At 36.0% G+C, this 16,558-nt stretch overlaps 1 protein-coding gene across 1 annotated transcript in view; it reads left to right on the top strand.

The window, feature by feature from the left end:
* Window positions 1-16,558, top strand: part of LOC149805302 (uncharacterized) — a 192,644-nt gene that overhangs the window by 16,203 nt on the left and 159,883 nt on the right. The window lies entirely within an intron of this gene.

The raw sequence follows: 16,558 nt of genomic DNA, 5'->3' as shown, positions 1-16,558 counted from the left end.
GGACAATTGTTCTAGCTATCTAGCTAGTTATATACGAAAATAAAATGGTGGTCATCTTGTCCTGAATGATTCTTTTCACAACATGGACACATTCTATCAGATACAGCCATACCACGAAAAGTCGACCAGTCTCCGTCGCTAAGTTATGACTGGTACATAGAAATTTAAGACTAGCATACTTAAATTTTAATGGAAGTCCTATAGATTCAAAACTGCTCAGGATTTAACATGGATTATAACATCTGTAACTTCGTAGTGTTGAATCCATACATTCACTATAGCATTTTTGTACCACCCAGTTTGCTGAAACCCTTTGTTTCAAAAACCCTTTGTTGATATACATTTATGAACAAATTAATACAGCTAAAGAAGAAGAGAGGTCACACTTATTTTTGTTATAAGATATACGAGAACCACATTACATGCATTGAAGACTTGTACGTTAAGGTAACGACACCTTCTTATTATAAAAGCTTGAAGATAATACGGTTTACGGTCTTATTTTTTTGGGTGGGGTGGGGTGTTGAATGGGTTTGTTTTCCCCCCTAATTGCTTTGATCTTATCCCAGACTTACTTTGTGTTAGTATTTAGGTTTAATTCAGAACAGAAAGCTTGCCAGTTTTTATCGTTAGCTGATTTAATTGTATTTTCCAGCAATTTTTCTTTATCTTTGTATTGACGTTAGTCTAATGAATTTTTGGTACGTTTAAATTTATTTAGAGCTTTTTTTTTTTGCCTTATGCGCTGTTGTGCACTGCTCATTACACCATGGTACTATTTGTTTTGGTTGGTTATTTTTTACTTTAGGGATACTTAGGTTAGCTGCATTTAAGATGACATGCATTACGTTGTCGTGATAATTATTGATATTTGGATCTTCTAATTTGTCTATATTAACTGACCAATCACCAGAGCAGAGATAGTACTCCCCACTGCTAGCCATAATTTGACTTTGCAACTGGCATATCCCCAGAGAACGGAGTCAACCACGCCTACTTGTTAACATATCAGGTGATATAACAGCATATAATTGTATACTGGCGCTTATCTCATATGAATCATAGTTTCAGTGCAAACTATGCAAACAATATGCCTTTTCCAAATACAGTATCACATAATTCTACGATGTTCACGAACAGCCCCAGATAAATACAAGATCATAGGGGCCAGAGTATCGGTATCTCAATTGGCATGCTACTGCAAACACTGATTATGTCTAGACTAGATTAACTGCAAACACTGATTATGTCTAGACTAGATCAACTTTCGCGATTTAGCGCACGAATTTAGTTTTTTCATTATTCATTTTAAAAAATCCTGTTTGTGGTCGTGGAGAACGGGTTTTTTAATGCCTGAAGCGCGGCCCCCACCCCCTCAGGAGCGGGGTCTGGGGCGGTCGCCTTACTTGCCACCCTCAAAAACCGTTGATGTGAGTTGGGACTATTTTGGGACACCATACACCATCGACAGTTGGTTTGCGGTCCATGGGTATTAGTCAGTATGTTTTAGGGTTGGCCTGACTCAAGTTGATTACTTCATGCATATCTTAAGAAGGTCTTTGAAATATCATAAAAGACCTACATATCAAATTAGGTTAGAGTTGGTCTCTCAGATATTGGATATTTACTGTTCACTATATGACGTCCTTATGGTAATACAATATATCTATCGCCTGTGACCTTAACCATCAGATTTACTGGGTGATAATTGAACTGTTTTGCTCGGAACCAGCAGTCTTTTCCTCGATACTTAATTGTGGCCCGTGACAATGGGCTTAAGGTCATCAAAACCTGATTAGGTCTAATAACCCTTTTAAGGTACCTATATACAAATTCGGTCTTGTTCGGTTCAATAATTTTACATATATTTTCTTCATAAACTCAAAAGACGGTAAAAAAAAAAGAAACAGACTAAGAATGTACCATATAGCGTTAAGTAGCAGGGGTAAAACTTTATAAATGGATAATTTATTTAACATGAAGTGAAGATATTTTTCAAGATATTCGGTGAATGTATATGGTTACCTTTCACAAAATTAAGATATTCGACGCAAATCGTCCGGACCTATTTTGACCGGATGGCTAATATATACAAGATTTGTTCCTTGTCTTACTTTATACTCACGATAAGACAATTTCTAAGACAAATTATGTACAGAAAAAGTTGGTGGGGGTTGTTATTTTTTTAGAAGTGATCCAAATAACTTGTGAACAAAGTAATCGTTGACAGATAATTAATATCGTTCAACTCGAAAATAAAATCGAATTTATTCATAATGCACACAGCCTTAATATTTGTATCAGAGAGAAGAGGGGGAGAGAGAATAAACTCGAATTTATCCTTAATACACACTGCCTTAATTTATATTTGTATGCATCAGAAATAGATGCCCAAAAAATAGATGTAGTAAATAAAATCTCGTTTATTCTTGATGTTTACTGCCTTAATATATGTACCAGAGAGAGAGAGAGAGAGAGAGAGAGTAATTACCAATTTTCCTGTCTTACTGGGTGAATTGTAAACAGATCAACAGACTGAATTGGCAAATAATCACCGTGGCTTTTTTTAACATCCTATGGTACGGTGTCGCGAAACATACATTGTGTCTTTCTTTTCTAAATCACCAGGTAGTTTTTGTTTTGTTGTTTGTAATAGAAAGATCTTGTGTACCAAATTAGTCATTATGTGGCATTTTGCACTCTTGTTGAGCGACCACCTACATAGAATAAGCATTTTTTGTTTTAAAAAAGCGGTGGTAAATGTACTGTGAATATAAATTATTAGTATACATATCTTTGGATTTGGGATTTTCAGTCGATTTGTGTCAAATTATACGAAAGTAGGTATTTGTACCTACGTTTCTTATTCAAAGAAAATTATAAAATGATAATGATGATTACGACGATAATGATAATGACGGTTACAATAATAATGACAAAGCAACGAGGATCTGTTGATGCCATCGTTGTTGTTGTTGTTAATTTTTTATGATGACAGTCGTGTTGATTGATGATTTATTATTAAAAAAATGGTAGCGAAACAGAACCAGGTTTAGATACAGTGAGGCCCTAAGCTTTGGGAAGCTGTAGAAGCCCTATTTGGTAAGTGTCTACAGAGAATAAGGCTGCGAGACTGTGAGGCCCCTTCAGACTGTGAGGCCCTAAGCTGTAGCTTCTTTAGCGTATACCTCAATCAGGTGTAGCAGGCCAAATTAACCCCTGCTCAGATTAAACCCGGGTTTAGTTTGGCCCAGGCCAGAGTATACTCCGGGGAATAAAGTGTCCTAGGCTAAACTATGCCCGGGGGTGTAAAATAGCCTGGGCCAGACCATACCCCTTCAGGCCAGAATATGCCCCACTTATATATTAAATTAATATTTATTTATCGTTCTGGTATTTACTTGTAGCAGGAAAACATGAGCAACAATCATCGCCGCCTTTTCTGAGCTTATTGAGGTATGTTTTAGATTCAGCTTAAAGAAATAAGAATACCATTGTGATTTAAAAACTAGAACACATTGATGGGAGTGTTGGAAATATAATAGTTAATCATTACAATTGGACTGGAAGAATGTGAGGTATATATTGTATCATGATTCTTGATTCCTTCTTCAAGTTTTCTACAAAAAAAGCTCAAATTGTTGTGCATTGTCACTACTACGATAGTGTACCAAATTACTGCGATAATATATATATTATCTTGTATGTAAATACCTTGACAGACTACGAGTACGACTGAAACATGTCACTTACCTTACCTGACAAAGCTGAATCCTCAATAAAATGTTGAAAAATTAAGCAATTCTTGTGTATCGCTCAACACTATTGATATGATGGGGTATAATTTGGCCTGAGGGATATGAATTGGCCTAGGCCATAATATACCCCAGGGGTATAAATTGGCCCAGGCCATAATATACCCGGGTATAATCTGGCCTAGGCCGCTTTAACCCCAGGTATACTCTGGACTGGGGGTATACTTTTGCTTGTTACACCGGCCCTGCAGCGAAGTGGTTAAATGCCTGACGTTGTTTCGTGTAATTGTTGTTGTTGTAGGGTTTAACGCCATATTTGAGCACACGATAGGCTATACATGGCGGCCAGTATTAACGGTGGAGGAAGAACCCGGGAAAACTCCAGAAAGAACCACCGACCCACGAGAAGCTACTGGCAAGCTTTCTCACATACCCACATTGGCTGAATCCGAGACTCGAACTCACGTAGACAGTGGTGAGATGGCAGTGATCCGTAACGGAGAGCGCTTTAGACCACTTGGCCATCTGTTTCGTGTAATATTATGGTTTAAAGGTAATTGTTATGTAATACTACAATCGCATGTGGCACGTAACATACGTGTCCAAATTTGCATATGCATGTTTTTGCATACTTACAGTTAGTAATGTCCACGGATATACACGACTATCAACACTTGTATGGTGAGTACATTTGAATCAGCTCTTGAGGGAGTGCAAAAGGAAATTGGCACATGTGAAAATTTGTACACTATGCAAATGTTAACATTTGTACATATAATAAAATATACAAATTTGTGTATTTTATTTAAATTCCTTAAAACTTTGTCCAAGAAATTATAAAGTCGTATTTTCTTAAAAAATAGTTTAGCCAGGTTCAATTTGGTTATGTGCCTATTTGTACATCGCGACGTGATTCTTTTTATTTTTTTTTTCGTTTTTGTTTCTTCAAATATTTATATGCGCACTTTATTATGCATGTCTCTCTGGTCCTACAATGTAAGATCTCGACCCTTATATTTATTTTTTCGGCGCCGACGCCCAAAACATAAATATCAGGTCTAACATTGTAGGAATAATATCTCTCTAGAGTATAACATATTAATATTTGTTTATTGATACAATGTAACGGAATGGTCATCGCGCTAAATAACGTGGTACGGCCACATTTAAACTTTATTAATGTTACGTGGATTTCTTTTCAATCATCAAACTCCACTTCTTCGGCTTAATAAAACCCAATACAGTGCTAAAGTTGCTATTAGAAAACAACCAAACAACACAACGTGGTACTAAATACTTTCCTAGCTCAGATGTTGACGTGTATTTATGAGTTTAATGTTGCTGTTGTTTGGTGTTTTTTTGGTATATTTTTCTTAATGAGTTTATCGTGGTTTATACCAAAACAAAATCAGAAAATGACAACATCAAACTTTTACAATTGCAATTCTTTATAATTTTATTCTTTCATTTTTATATTGTCATTTGTTAAAAAGATATTTCCTATCGGTATTCGAATCTTTTTTAAGCGTTTTAATTCTTGTCGAGGGCGTATGCTACGTAGCTATTTAAAGGCATAAAACAGGGTGTTCGCCATCTGTAACGTAATAGCTACATCAGCATCCAACAATACTTCTACCAATGGAAGGCGATCTGAGGTTTTGAAAATCTCCACAGCATGGCTTTAATACTTTATCTAAATAGGCACATGTGGTCTGAGTAGAAGCTCAGTATTGAAAGTAAAGGATGTGTCGTTGGGTTTGACATATATATGACTCTTGGATTGGATGCTTTCACGAGTTCATTGTAACTTGACCGAATCTTTACTGCGAATAACCAATTCTCATTTCTTTAAATCTATACTCGCGTTCATTAACAGTTTGTGTTTCCAACAGGGGCTGCTTACACATGAAATTAAGACTATCGATAAATGGTTATAGTGATGGAGGTCCAACAGTGAAACAGTGGAAGAAATCGACCAAGACCGTTACGATGGGGGAGCAGCGGGATTTATCTCCCATCCCATCCCCCATGTCGTAAATATCACGGGTTGACCCTGTGGTCTTACTTTGTAGGACTGTGAGTCCAGTTGTTATAATGTTAGTCTTGGAACCCACTTCCTCCCCATAGCTATATCCATTTACCTATTGTTTTAAATTTATCTGTAACGAGCCTCAGCGAGAATGCAGTAGCCCCAATATTCTTGACAGATTTTGAGCTTCCCATGTTTTATTTTCTTCAAATCTCCTGAAGGTAATCAGCTCAGCAGGTAGCAAGTTAGAACATGGTATTCTTTTTATCTGTTTTATTTTTGTACCAAATATGTTACGGCCATGGCTTTGGTAAGGGATTAGTTAATTTGTACATGTGTTTCATTGGGATTGATGGATTGGTGGTTTGTTCATATTTCACATGATAAGTAAAACCTATTACGAAAAAAAGTAAAACTCATACTTGACTAATGTCTTTGCAATAACAAAACAATTCATCGAAAAAATCAGAGCCGCTTTGACAAGAAATCGTGCGAGATAAATAGCTAATATTCAAGTTTCTTGGGTGTGTTATATCGTTCTCGTAGAGCACTCCTTAAAGCAAAATTATGAGCAAAACCTTGTTTCCAATCAGATGCGACATGCTTGATCATAATGAACCCTTTGCCCGTGTGTTTTGCTACTGTGGCCCTGTTTAACAAATAAGTTACCCCTTAAATTTATAACAATTGTTTTATTTGTTCCATCTATACTATATAACCAAAGGTATCCATGTCTACTGAACTGTGTTTCCCTTCCTCTTTTATTTTCCAACTGATCAGATAAAACCAAAATAATCAAAACCTACTTAAAAATCTCTGATTTTAAGTCAGTAATGTGAACTACCTTATACATTGATCAACCTAGTTTTGGTTTGAAGTCTATAATTTTACTGTCTGGGTATTATTCAACCAAATAAATTATGTAATACCCAACAAACGCAGGCCGTGTATCCTTCCAGCCGTCCATCTTTTACCAGGGCTGTTGAAGATGATATGGCTGGAGCAGGCTTGGCCGTGAGAAATTTCGCAATGTTGTAGTGTAAAAGAAGACTATAAATAGAGAGGAGAGACGCAGAAGATGAAGTACAAAAGAAAGAGCATTAAAAAATGGTATACAAAATAAAACAGCAGGAAAAATGCAAGAATTCTTTCGGTTTGGGCAAGGGTGGAAAGGAAAACAGTTTGGTGCAAGGGATATCGCTTTATCAACCAATCAATAAAATTACTTTTGGCATATAGATGTTATGGAATAAACTGTCCTGGGTTCTCTCACCGGTTTTGTATGCGCGAGAGTAAAATGGTCTCCCTTCCAAGGTTGATGGTGATCTCCTTAGGATTCTCCGATTTTTCCACCACAAAAGACCAAGGTGTGCCAATTCTGAGGAGTCTAAAGTGCTTAGTAAAAGTCATGAGATGCCTGTTAGGATCAGGAGCATTCATGTTGTAAAAATTATGCTTATTCGGCGTCAGATACAGCCAACATTATTAACATTTTAAAATACTTTAAAAAACGTTTTTAACAAACACTGCTCAAACAGAGATGGTGAGTAATTTTGTTCGGGTATGAAATAAAGTCACATTGAAGGCAAGGAGATGATACAACACCAAAGAAGAACAAGAAAGAAAAAAAAGAAAATAAATACAATCAGTAATAAAACCTGATCATATCATTCAGAGCGCATGAGTCATTTACGATCACCAACGCTGCTTCATCTACTTAAGAAACATAGGAAGGAGCAGGATGAAAATAATAATTCGAGGTCGAGAGAGCTGCTTAAAGGCATTACAGAACATTCATATATATGTGAAGTACACAACTTTGATGGGGTATTAAGTAAATAAAAACGTTAATTTAATTTTCTTATTTAAGATTAAAATTTAGAGTTATTGAAAACACAGCCGTTAAATCAGCAAATAAAACCAATCATTTTTCATAGTTCTAATGTATACAATGTCGCGAACTTTCAGGACATGGTCATATTGAAAATTCAGCAGGTTTACTATTGAAACGGTAAAGGGCATAACTATTTTGAGTTACACGGGAACATACTGATTTATATATCAGTTTTATAAATTTATTTAATCTAATTTGTGCGTTGACATTTGTGTTATTTAGCAATTTACTAAATTTGTATGTATATGCATGTTTTAGATTCCATTAACCTATATATTATTGTGCTATTTTAGCATCATATTGACATAGAAAAAAATACTAAAATTCATTAAGGACGTTGAAAAAAATACTAAAATTCATTAAGGACGTTGAAAAAGATACTAAAATTCACTAAAGACATTGAAAAAGATACTAAAATTCACCAGTTATATGTTGTGTGGCACACAGTTCACGTTTACTTTCAGATATATCCCAAAAATTTAGCCATTTCCGGTTGCAGCTGGATATCTGTCATTGATTACGCGGAACTTTGTAAAAATCAGTCTATACAGTGTTAATAAGGGAATCAAAAGTTAAAGACTTTTTAAATATCCTATACATTCTGCTTTTCAAATAATTGAAAACACTAGAATGTCAAGGGTGTACATATTTATTTTTCATGCAATCAACAAATGGAATAACTGAGGTAACCATAAATTATTCTGTACTAAATCACACAAAATTTGTCTGGTAAAGGAAATACATTTAATATAACAAGAACAGTGCAACGTAATATGGCATGACTTATTTGAAATTTCACTAATTATTCCAGTAAGAAGTCTCGCCCAAAATAAAAAAGCATTAATTTTTATAAAATGTATGTAGAAAACCTAACGGTCTCTCCAAAGAACTTATATAGTGGGGTACGTTTTCTTAAGAATAAAACTTTTCGTAAGAAATGAGAGGTGATCAATGATGTGGTCAGATACTTATATGCTGTAGTAATAAACAATATAACAATGATCCTAAAGTTTTTCATCTAAATCGTCAGAGATATTCAATTATAAAAGTTGTCAATTAGTTGTATGGAAATGATTAATGGTTGACCCGCGTTTTGTAAGGACATTTGTACGGTTACGGTAATTGATCCTAATATGTGGGATAATGCTTAATTTTTTAAAATTAATTTCACCTGGAAAGGCAGGTAAATTTCGAAATAAATCCCCCCTCTTTGTAAGTGTCCTCGAAAAGATTGATTATTATCCAATATTACATTAATTGATTCTATATTGAGAGCTCTCATGCAATTTTGAATTATTTGCACACGCAAAGGGAAGTTCATTTCTAAATAAACCATTGCCTCTTGTGAAATCGAAACAAAAGATTGATTATATTCTGTGAAGGAGAATGCGTTCATTGAATGCACAAATGCTGTAAACCTTTTGCAAGTGATGTGGTCAGATACTTATATGCTGCAGTAATAAACAATATAACAATGATCCTAAAGTTTGTCATCTAAATCGTCAGAGATATTCAACAAAAGCCTTTATTACGTGTCAGTACTATGGTCATATGAAAAATGTTAATGGTCGAACAAAGACGATTTATTTCAGTCGTATCCGGGCCGGAAAACTGTATAATTGGCCAATTAGTTGGATGGAAATGATTACTGGTTGACCCGCGTTTTATAAGGACATTTGTACGGTTACGGTAATTGATCCTAATTTCGAATGATCCTAATTTAATTAATTTCACCTGGAAAGGCAGGTAAATTTCTGAATAAACCCCTCCATCCTTGTAAATGGAAAAACCATGTCCCTCCCTCCTCGTAAGTGGAAAAACTATGTCCTAGAAAAGATTGATTATTATCCAGTATTACATTAATTGTTCCTATATTGAGAGCTCTCGGGTAATTTTGAATTATTTTCACATGCAAAGGGAAGTTAATTTCTAAATAAACCATTGCCTCTTGTGAAATCGAAACAAAAGATCGATTATATTCTGTGAAGGAAAATTTGTTCATTAAATACACATATGATGTAAACCTTTTGTAAGCGAAATTACGCAGAATGTGTCCTATGCTCTTTTTACGAAAAATGACCATATATGTTGACCATTTGAAGAGTGGAAAAGAATATATTAATTTGTTAGGCAACCTTTCAAATGTGTATGCATCTCTTCTCTGGACAAATTAAGATAGCACTGGACAACAAATTTTTACAAAAGTCATGTTACTGAAATAAAATTAGTCAATTCTTATCAATTTTTATGTGCTGAACACGAATATGACAGTCAAATTGCAAAATTGGCTCTAGTTTTTTTGTAATCTGCAAGAAATTAATGTTTACATAACGAAATGCATTCCAATAGTAAAAGGTCAACTGTAATAGCCTACCTATAAAAAATCAAGTCATTGACTACATCTTAGATTTCTTCACCTGTCTCTTGTACAGCTGTTCGGGAGCATCTCCGAGGAGTGTCCAGCAGTAGTCAGCCAGCATTGTAGTGGACCATTTTCCCTGGTATCTTTGTTCCATTGTTGCGATATCTTGATGAAAACGTTCGCCGTGTTCATCACTAACAATACCACAGTTGCTAGGAAAGAAATCCAAATGGGAATGAAGGAAGTGAATCTTTAGAGACATATTGCAGCCAAGTTTCTTATACTTCATCAACATGTCTTCTACTAGTTCCTTATAGTTTTCTGCCCTAACATTTCCGAGGAAGTTTGTAGAAACTAGGCGAAAAGCATTCCATGCTTGTTTCGCGTCACCTTCCAGCAAGTTGTTGAACCGGTCATCTTTGAAAAGCTCTCGAATCTGAGGACCCACAAAAACTCCCTCTTTAATCTTTGCTTCGCTGAGTCGAGGGAATTTTTCATGCAGGTATCGGAATGCTGGCAAAGTCCGGTCAATGGCTTTCACGAAGTTCTTCATCAAACCTAGTTTGATGTGAAGGGGTGGTAGCAAGATTTTCTGAGCCTCAACCAGAGCTGGGTGTTGGATATTCTTCTCTCCAATGGCTACATTCTGCCTGTGAGTCCATTCCTTCCTCATGTAGTGCATTTCCCTTGCTCGGCTATCCCACTCGCATAAGAAACACATGTATTTTGTATATCCTTGCTGCAGTCCCATTAAAAGGGCAACTACCTTCAAATCACCACAGAGGTGCCAGCTGTACTTGTTATACTCAATGGAATTCAGTAGCTGCCTTAAGTTATCGTATGTCTCTTTCATGTGGACAGCATACGCTACTGGAATAGATGGAAGAATGTTTCCATTGTGCAAAAGCACAGCCTTGAGACTCAGTTTCGAAGAGTCCACAAATAGTCTCCATTCTTGTGGGTCATGAGTGATTTTTAAAGCATTCATGAGGCCCTCAATATCGGAACAGAATATCAGATTACTTTCCTTTCTGAAGAAAGGCTCCAATTGCTGGTGGCGCTTTCGATATGCAGTAATTGTGACATCTTCTTCTAGAAGATTCCATTGTTGGAGTCTTGATCCTAGCAATTCTGCCTTGTTCTTTGATAAGTCCAAATCACGAATCAGGTCATTTAGTTCTTCCTGTGTTATTCTGTGTGGGGTTGATGATGCACCACAGTGAAAATCTGGATCACTGCATGCTGATGGACCAGGAGAAGAACAGGTCGACTCACCTTTGTCTTCGTCAGATGAATCAAGAGAATATTCTGCTGGAGGTTCTGGAATAGGAAGTCCCTCACCATGTGGAACTGGTCTCAATGCAGACGGAATGTTTGGGTAGACTATTCTCGACTTCTTTCGCTTCGTTATTCCGCCGGAAAGAGGAGGAACCAAGCAGAAGTAACAGTCATTTAGGTGGTTGCTTGGCTCTCTCCACACCATTGGGACTGCAAACGGCATTGATGACCTTTTGCAATTCAACCACTGTGAAAGCTGTGTTGTACATGTAGCACAGCATATATGCGGAGCCCAAGGCTTGTCTTGGTCACCAACCTTGCATCCGAAGTAAAGATGATATGCCTTCTTCACTTGAGAATTGATACTTTTCTTCTGGTTGGCAAATGTCACTTCCCCACAAATATAGCAAAAATTGTCCTCGGTATTAACACACTTTCGAGGCATTACTGTTCTTTATTGTACGTAAATGGATAAAATAATAAGTTTTATGTAACAGTAGCTTGAACTGTCTCGCACAACGTCTAAAATATTTTAAATGCTGAACCTATCTGATTGGGCTTTATATTGTACACTGCTTACGTCAGCTTCAGCAGCCGCCTGGCATTAGTATAATAGGCCTACACATGTATAGTACACTGCTGACGTCAACTTACTTCAGCAGCCGCATGGCATTAGTATTGCATTGCATCAGAAAATGATGCAATCAACTGTGGATGATGTGAGCATGATGGTATTATGCAATGTTACATCATTATTCCGGATGTTGCTGCAGTCCTACTGGAGAAATTTACACAGTGAAACATAGAAAATGAGGTATATGAATATCTTCAAAACGAGAGCCAATACAAATTTTTCACGGTTATATTCGTGTTCGGCACACCAAAATACTACAGATTAGGGCCTTTTCAAGTCAGTAATGATTTCACTGTTGAGCAGTGTAGTCAGTACAGTTGAACCTGCAATTAAATGTGTATGTTGAATTCATTGTGAACGTGGAAAACTGGATAGATACTGAATTGACAAAGTTATACGGATCAAAGGGCTCCATATAAAGAGTTTTCAGCTATAAACATTACGTGCAGACCGGATGAAAGGTTTCGAATTGATTTGATTAAACATTATCATTTTGGCTACTTTATAGTATATATGTTTGGAAATTTTGTTATAAACTTTGTAGACTTTGTCTGTTCAATATCTATAAGTTTTATCCAAGATAATAAAAAATATGAAATCGTCTTTCTCAGAATGTATCCACTAAAATTTCATACAGCGACGAGCATAAATTAATTAGTCATGTCTGTAAGATCCTCACATAACATAGGATTAGTAGGCAGTCAAATTAATTAATCATTAATAATTCATTTTGTCATGTTTATTATGAGGACGCAACACCAAACTGAACGAAACTTGGTCAGATTTTGGTTTAGAATAAGAATGTATTTGAGTGGAATAAATTCCAGCTATGTAATGCTTTCACAATATCAGTGTACCATCAATGAATATATGCAATGCATCCACTGTGGTAGCTAGGAATGTCTTAGTAATGCATGTTCTGATTAGTCTCGCTGCCAGTGTATTTTAAACAGTCAGTCGATTTGACACTTTTATTCGGTTTTATTTTAATAAAGAAGGCCCGAGATATGCCTTGACCACTGTCAAGATCTGTAACTCAAGCTAACACTAACATTGTGCATGAATATCTTAAACGTACCGTACGCATTTATTGCTAATTTTGAAAATTGAAAAAGTTAAACAAATATATACAGAAAAACGTCCAAAATTTAATTTTTCGAAATTAATGCATTGACAGGAAAAACTCTGTCGTAGAAAACGAACGAATTTAAAAACCGTATTAGGTACAGCTAGGCACATATGCCTAATACTACATACTAGGATTAAGTAACTGTATCCTCCACAAGGGTTTTGTTTATAACTGTCTTCAGTTCTTTACGACAGTTGCATTATTGCGATTGATTGATCGATTGTCATGCAGTTAGGTTGAAGTGTCGTATAAAAAGTTTCGAAATAGGGCACTGCTCTGGCGATCCCACCAGTTAGCTTGATTTGAGCGTTTATGGCAGAAAATTGGCCTGATCGTCAATTACAATTTTTGTTCACAATAAGAGCAATGTATTTGTTGTGTAATGCATGAATATTCTCTCTCTCTCTCTCAATTACTAGCAAATTAAATACAGATAATGGGAGTGCATGATTGTGTTTAACTCAGCATGTATTTTGTGGTGACTTGGTCTTTTTCAAGCTGCTTTAGCTGAATAAATTGATGGTCATACAACATTGTTTCTATTGTTGTTTGTATAGTGTTATACACCAGTCTCAACACAAAGAATAACTGTGCATTAACTATAAAATATAAACAACAAAACACAATATATTAATTTAACCGAATTGAAGTCCCTAACAAAAGCAACAGCGCTGACGGCTGGTGTATAACCTTGACGTTCTGTTTTTTCCAGAAGTGAAGTACGTGGGTCAAACTGATCTATGATAGTACATGTATGGGTGGTAATTTTGTAATATTACATGCATACAGACAGTTTATTTTTTTGTATCATTTTGATGCTAATAATTATACACTTTATTGAAGAATTATTCGCACTGTTCACTTTCCAGGTCGCTTACATTATACATTTGGCAATATAAATTAGCTCGTAAAAGTGACTTTTATCGCTGATTGCTAATGTACAGGAAACGCGAAGAAATTTTTAAACAATTTTCAGATCTCCAGGTCACATTCTGTGTAAAACGTACTTAAAAAATACTATATGTATGAATATGAATGTTAAAGACAGCTATGGTGTATAGGCTGGTCCCTTAGAACAGTTTGTGCTTCTTGGCTGTCTCTAAAGCCTATTTATAATTGGAAGGAAAGAAAGTGCAACAATACCTGTCTAACACCCTTGTGCTTCTATATATATTGGTGTGTTCATATTTGGCGCCTTGTTTTCATGAAGTTTGTTAACAAGAGAACAATTGTTTGCAAACTTACAATCATTATGCATTATCTGTAAATCAATGTCATCAAATCATATTGACCGCTCCGGTGGCCTAGTGGTTAGAGCGTCTGCCTCGGACGTGGGAGGTTGCGGGTTGAAACCCCGGCCTAGTCATAGCAAAGACATAAAAATGGTACTAACATCTGCTCGTTAGGCGCTCAGCATTAAGAGATTAGTGTTAGGACTTGTCAGCCTGATGTCAGAATAATGTGACTGGGTGGGACATCATGCTACATGTATGCGGCAAAGTGCAAAATTTCCGCAGCTAGTAAGGCCACATTTTGGCGGTTCTTGTCGCGTAAATTGCACTTCTGTTTGCATTCGCTTTTGTGAATCTTGCAAAGAGTTATATTGTTCAAATTGTGAACATTTGTGTAACGAAGACTCTCAGATCTACAATAATTCTGATGTTCCACATATTTGCAAAAACTGTTTCACGATAATGATCGGGTCGTCGATTATGACTGCCCCCATGGATTACATCGACTGGGCTGGAACAAGTAATTATTTAATGAACTAAAACATGGGTGTCTTGCACATCTCTATTCGCCATATTCTGCAAAGACTGGATAAAAGCTTCTTGTTGCAATGTTTATTCCGCTCAGGGACACGGGATGTAACGACAATTATACCATGCTAAATAAGGTGTTCTAGACAATAGAGTTAGATGGTTGTTACAATTTTAGTCATCTGGTAATAAAAAGATTTAAACCTCATGCCAAATCATTGTATAGTTCGCACATACTCAGGACATTATTGTCTTAGTTTAAACTGTTAAACAAAAATATATGCATATCAAAACATAATATTACGTACCACTGTTAAATAAAGAACATATTCGTATCAAAACACATAATATTACATACCACTGTTATATAAAAGACGTGGATATATCAAAACACATGGTATTACGTACCACTTTATATAAAAGACGTTCTCATATCAAAACAAATGATATTATGTACAGCTGTTATATAAAACAAATTATAAGCATATGGAGGCACGTTGTTACATATATGGTGATTTAAAATACAGCAACAGACACCTCCAAGAGCATCGCTCAAGATCCGTCTTCTATGGACAGTAGCGTTCAGCAAAATAATTACATGTCCGATCTTCAATAAATCTATAAAGAAAATGTTCCAGAAAACGTTTCAAAGCCAGCACAAGCACCCGGGATACACTTTCTTCCAGGAGGCAAATTTTTGCAGTTGAGGATCTTATGAATATTCTAAATAGCGAAATACCACCTGAGAAATCAGTACTATCTGTGAAAAAGGATAACGCCTTTATTGTACTAAACGGCGAGGAAAATATCACGGGCAATCGATATGGAAAGCTGCCCAATCACCATGACGAATGTGGCACCTGTGATGGTTCCAGAAGTCGAGAACTTGCAAAACTTAGTTTGGACCAGAAATCCACGAAACTAAGGTAACTGTTAGCTTTCAAGTGGAAAAAAGATAATTTACTTTTGTGTTGAAAGGACATAGAATGGTTTGAGAAAGCTAACACGATTAACACCTTAACCACCTACATATAATGTACTCACTTTGCATAGATATTTTACGGCATCATTCATGCCACATATCTATCAAAACCATTAATCATTTGTTATACCAAAGAACAACTTACTGACTTACAGTCCTTTCTGCAGTCAAACGTGGGCGTGATCGGAATCAACCGAACTTTAATACTTGTCTATAAAAGCCATAAGGTTGTCAGAAGAGAGCCTCTGGAACCACCAAAAATAATGGGTCCTTTAATATTACATTGGGATTGTAAGACGTCTTCTTACAACAGATTTTGTTAGCACACCTGAAGGAAAGTTTAGGACTGAAATTCACAAAAATATAAGTGCTGATGTTGCTGACGACGAAAACGTTACGACCAACATCGTTGATATGACATTTCCCGAGGCGAAACGGAAACCTGTACTAAATATATAAAGGAGAACATAACTCGGCCGATGACTGACAAAATACCAAAAAGCACCAAAGAAAGAACATAAATTATAAAAGAAATATTTGGTCAATCAGGAATAGCACATGCAAATGATAGCATGTAGTTAGATGAGAGAAATTACATATTAAAGGTAAAATTAAGAAATGACCATGACCACTTTCTTGAGTGTTACGAAAAATATTTAGAAAGACAGATTGAGGACCACTGTATCAATAACAAAGAAACCCAAGAAAACTGACGATCTTGTTCTCGAGCTCTAC

Source organism: Sinohyriopsis cumingii, chromosome 2 (assembly GCF_028554795.1).
Source record: "Sinohyriopsis cumingii isolate HCF-2022 chromosome 2, ASM2855479v2, whole genome shotgun sequence".
Taxonomy (NCBI): Eukaryota; Metazoa; Mollusca; class Bivalvia; order Unionida; family Unionidae; genus Sinohyriopsis; species Sinohyriopsis cumingii.
This window is presented reverse-complemented; position numbering and strand designations above follow the sequence as displayed.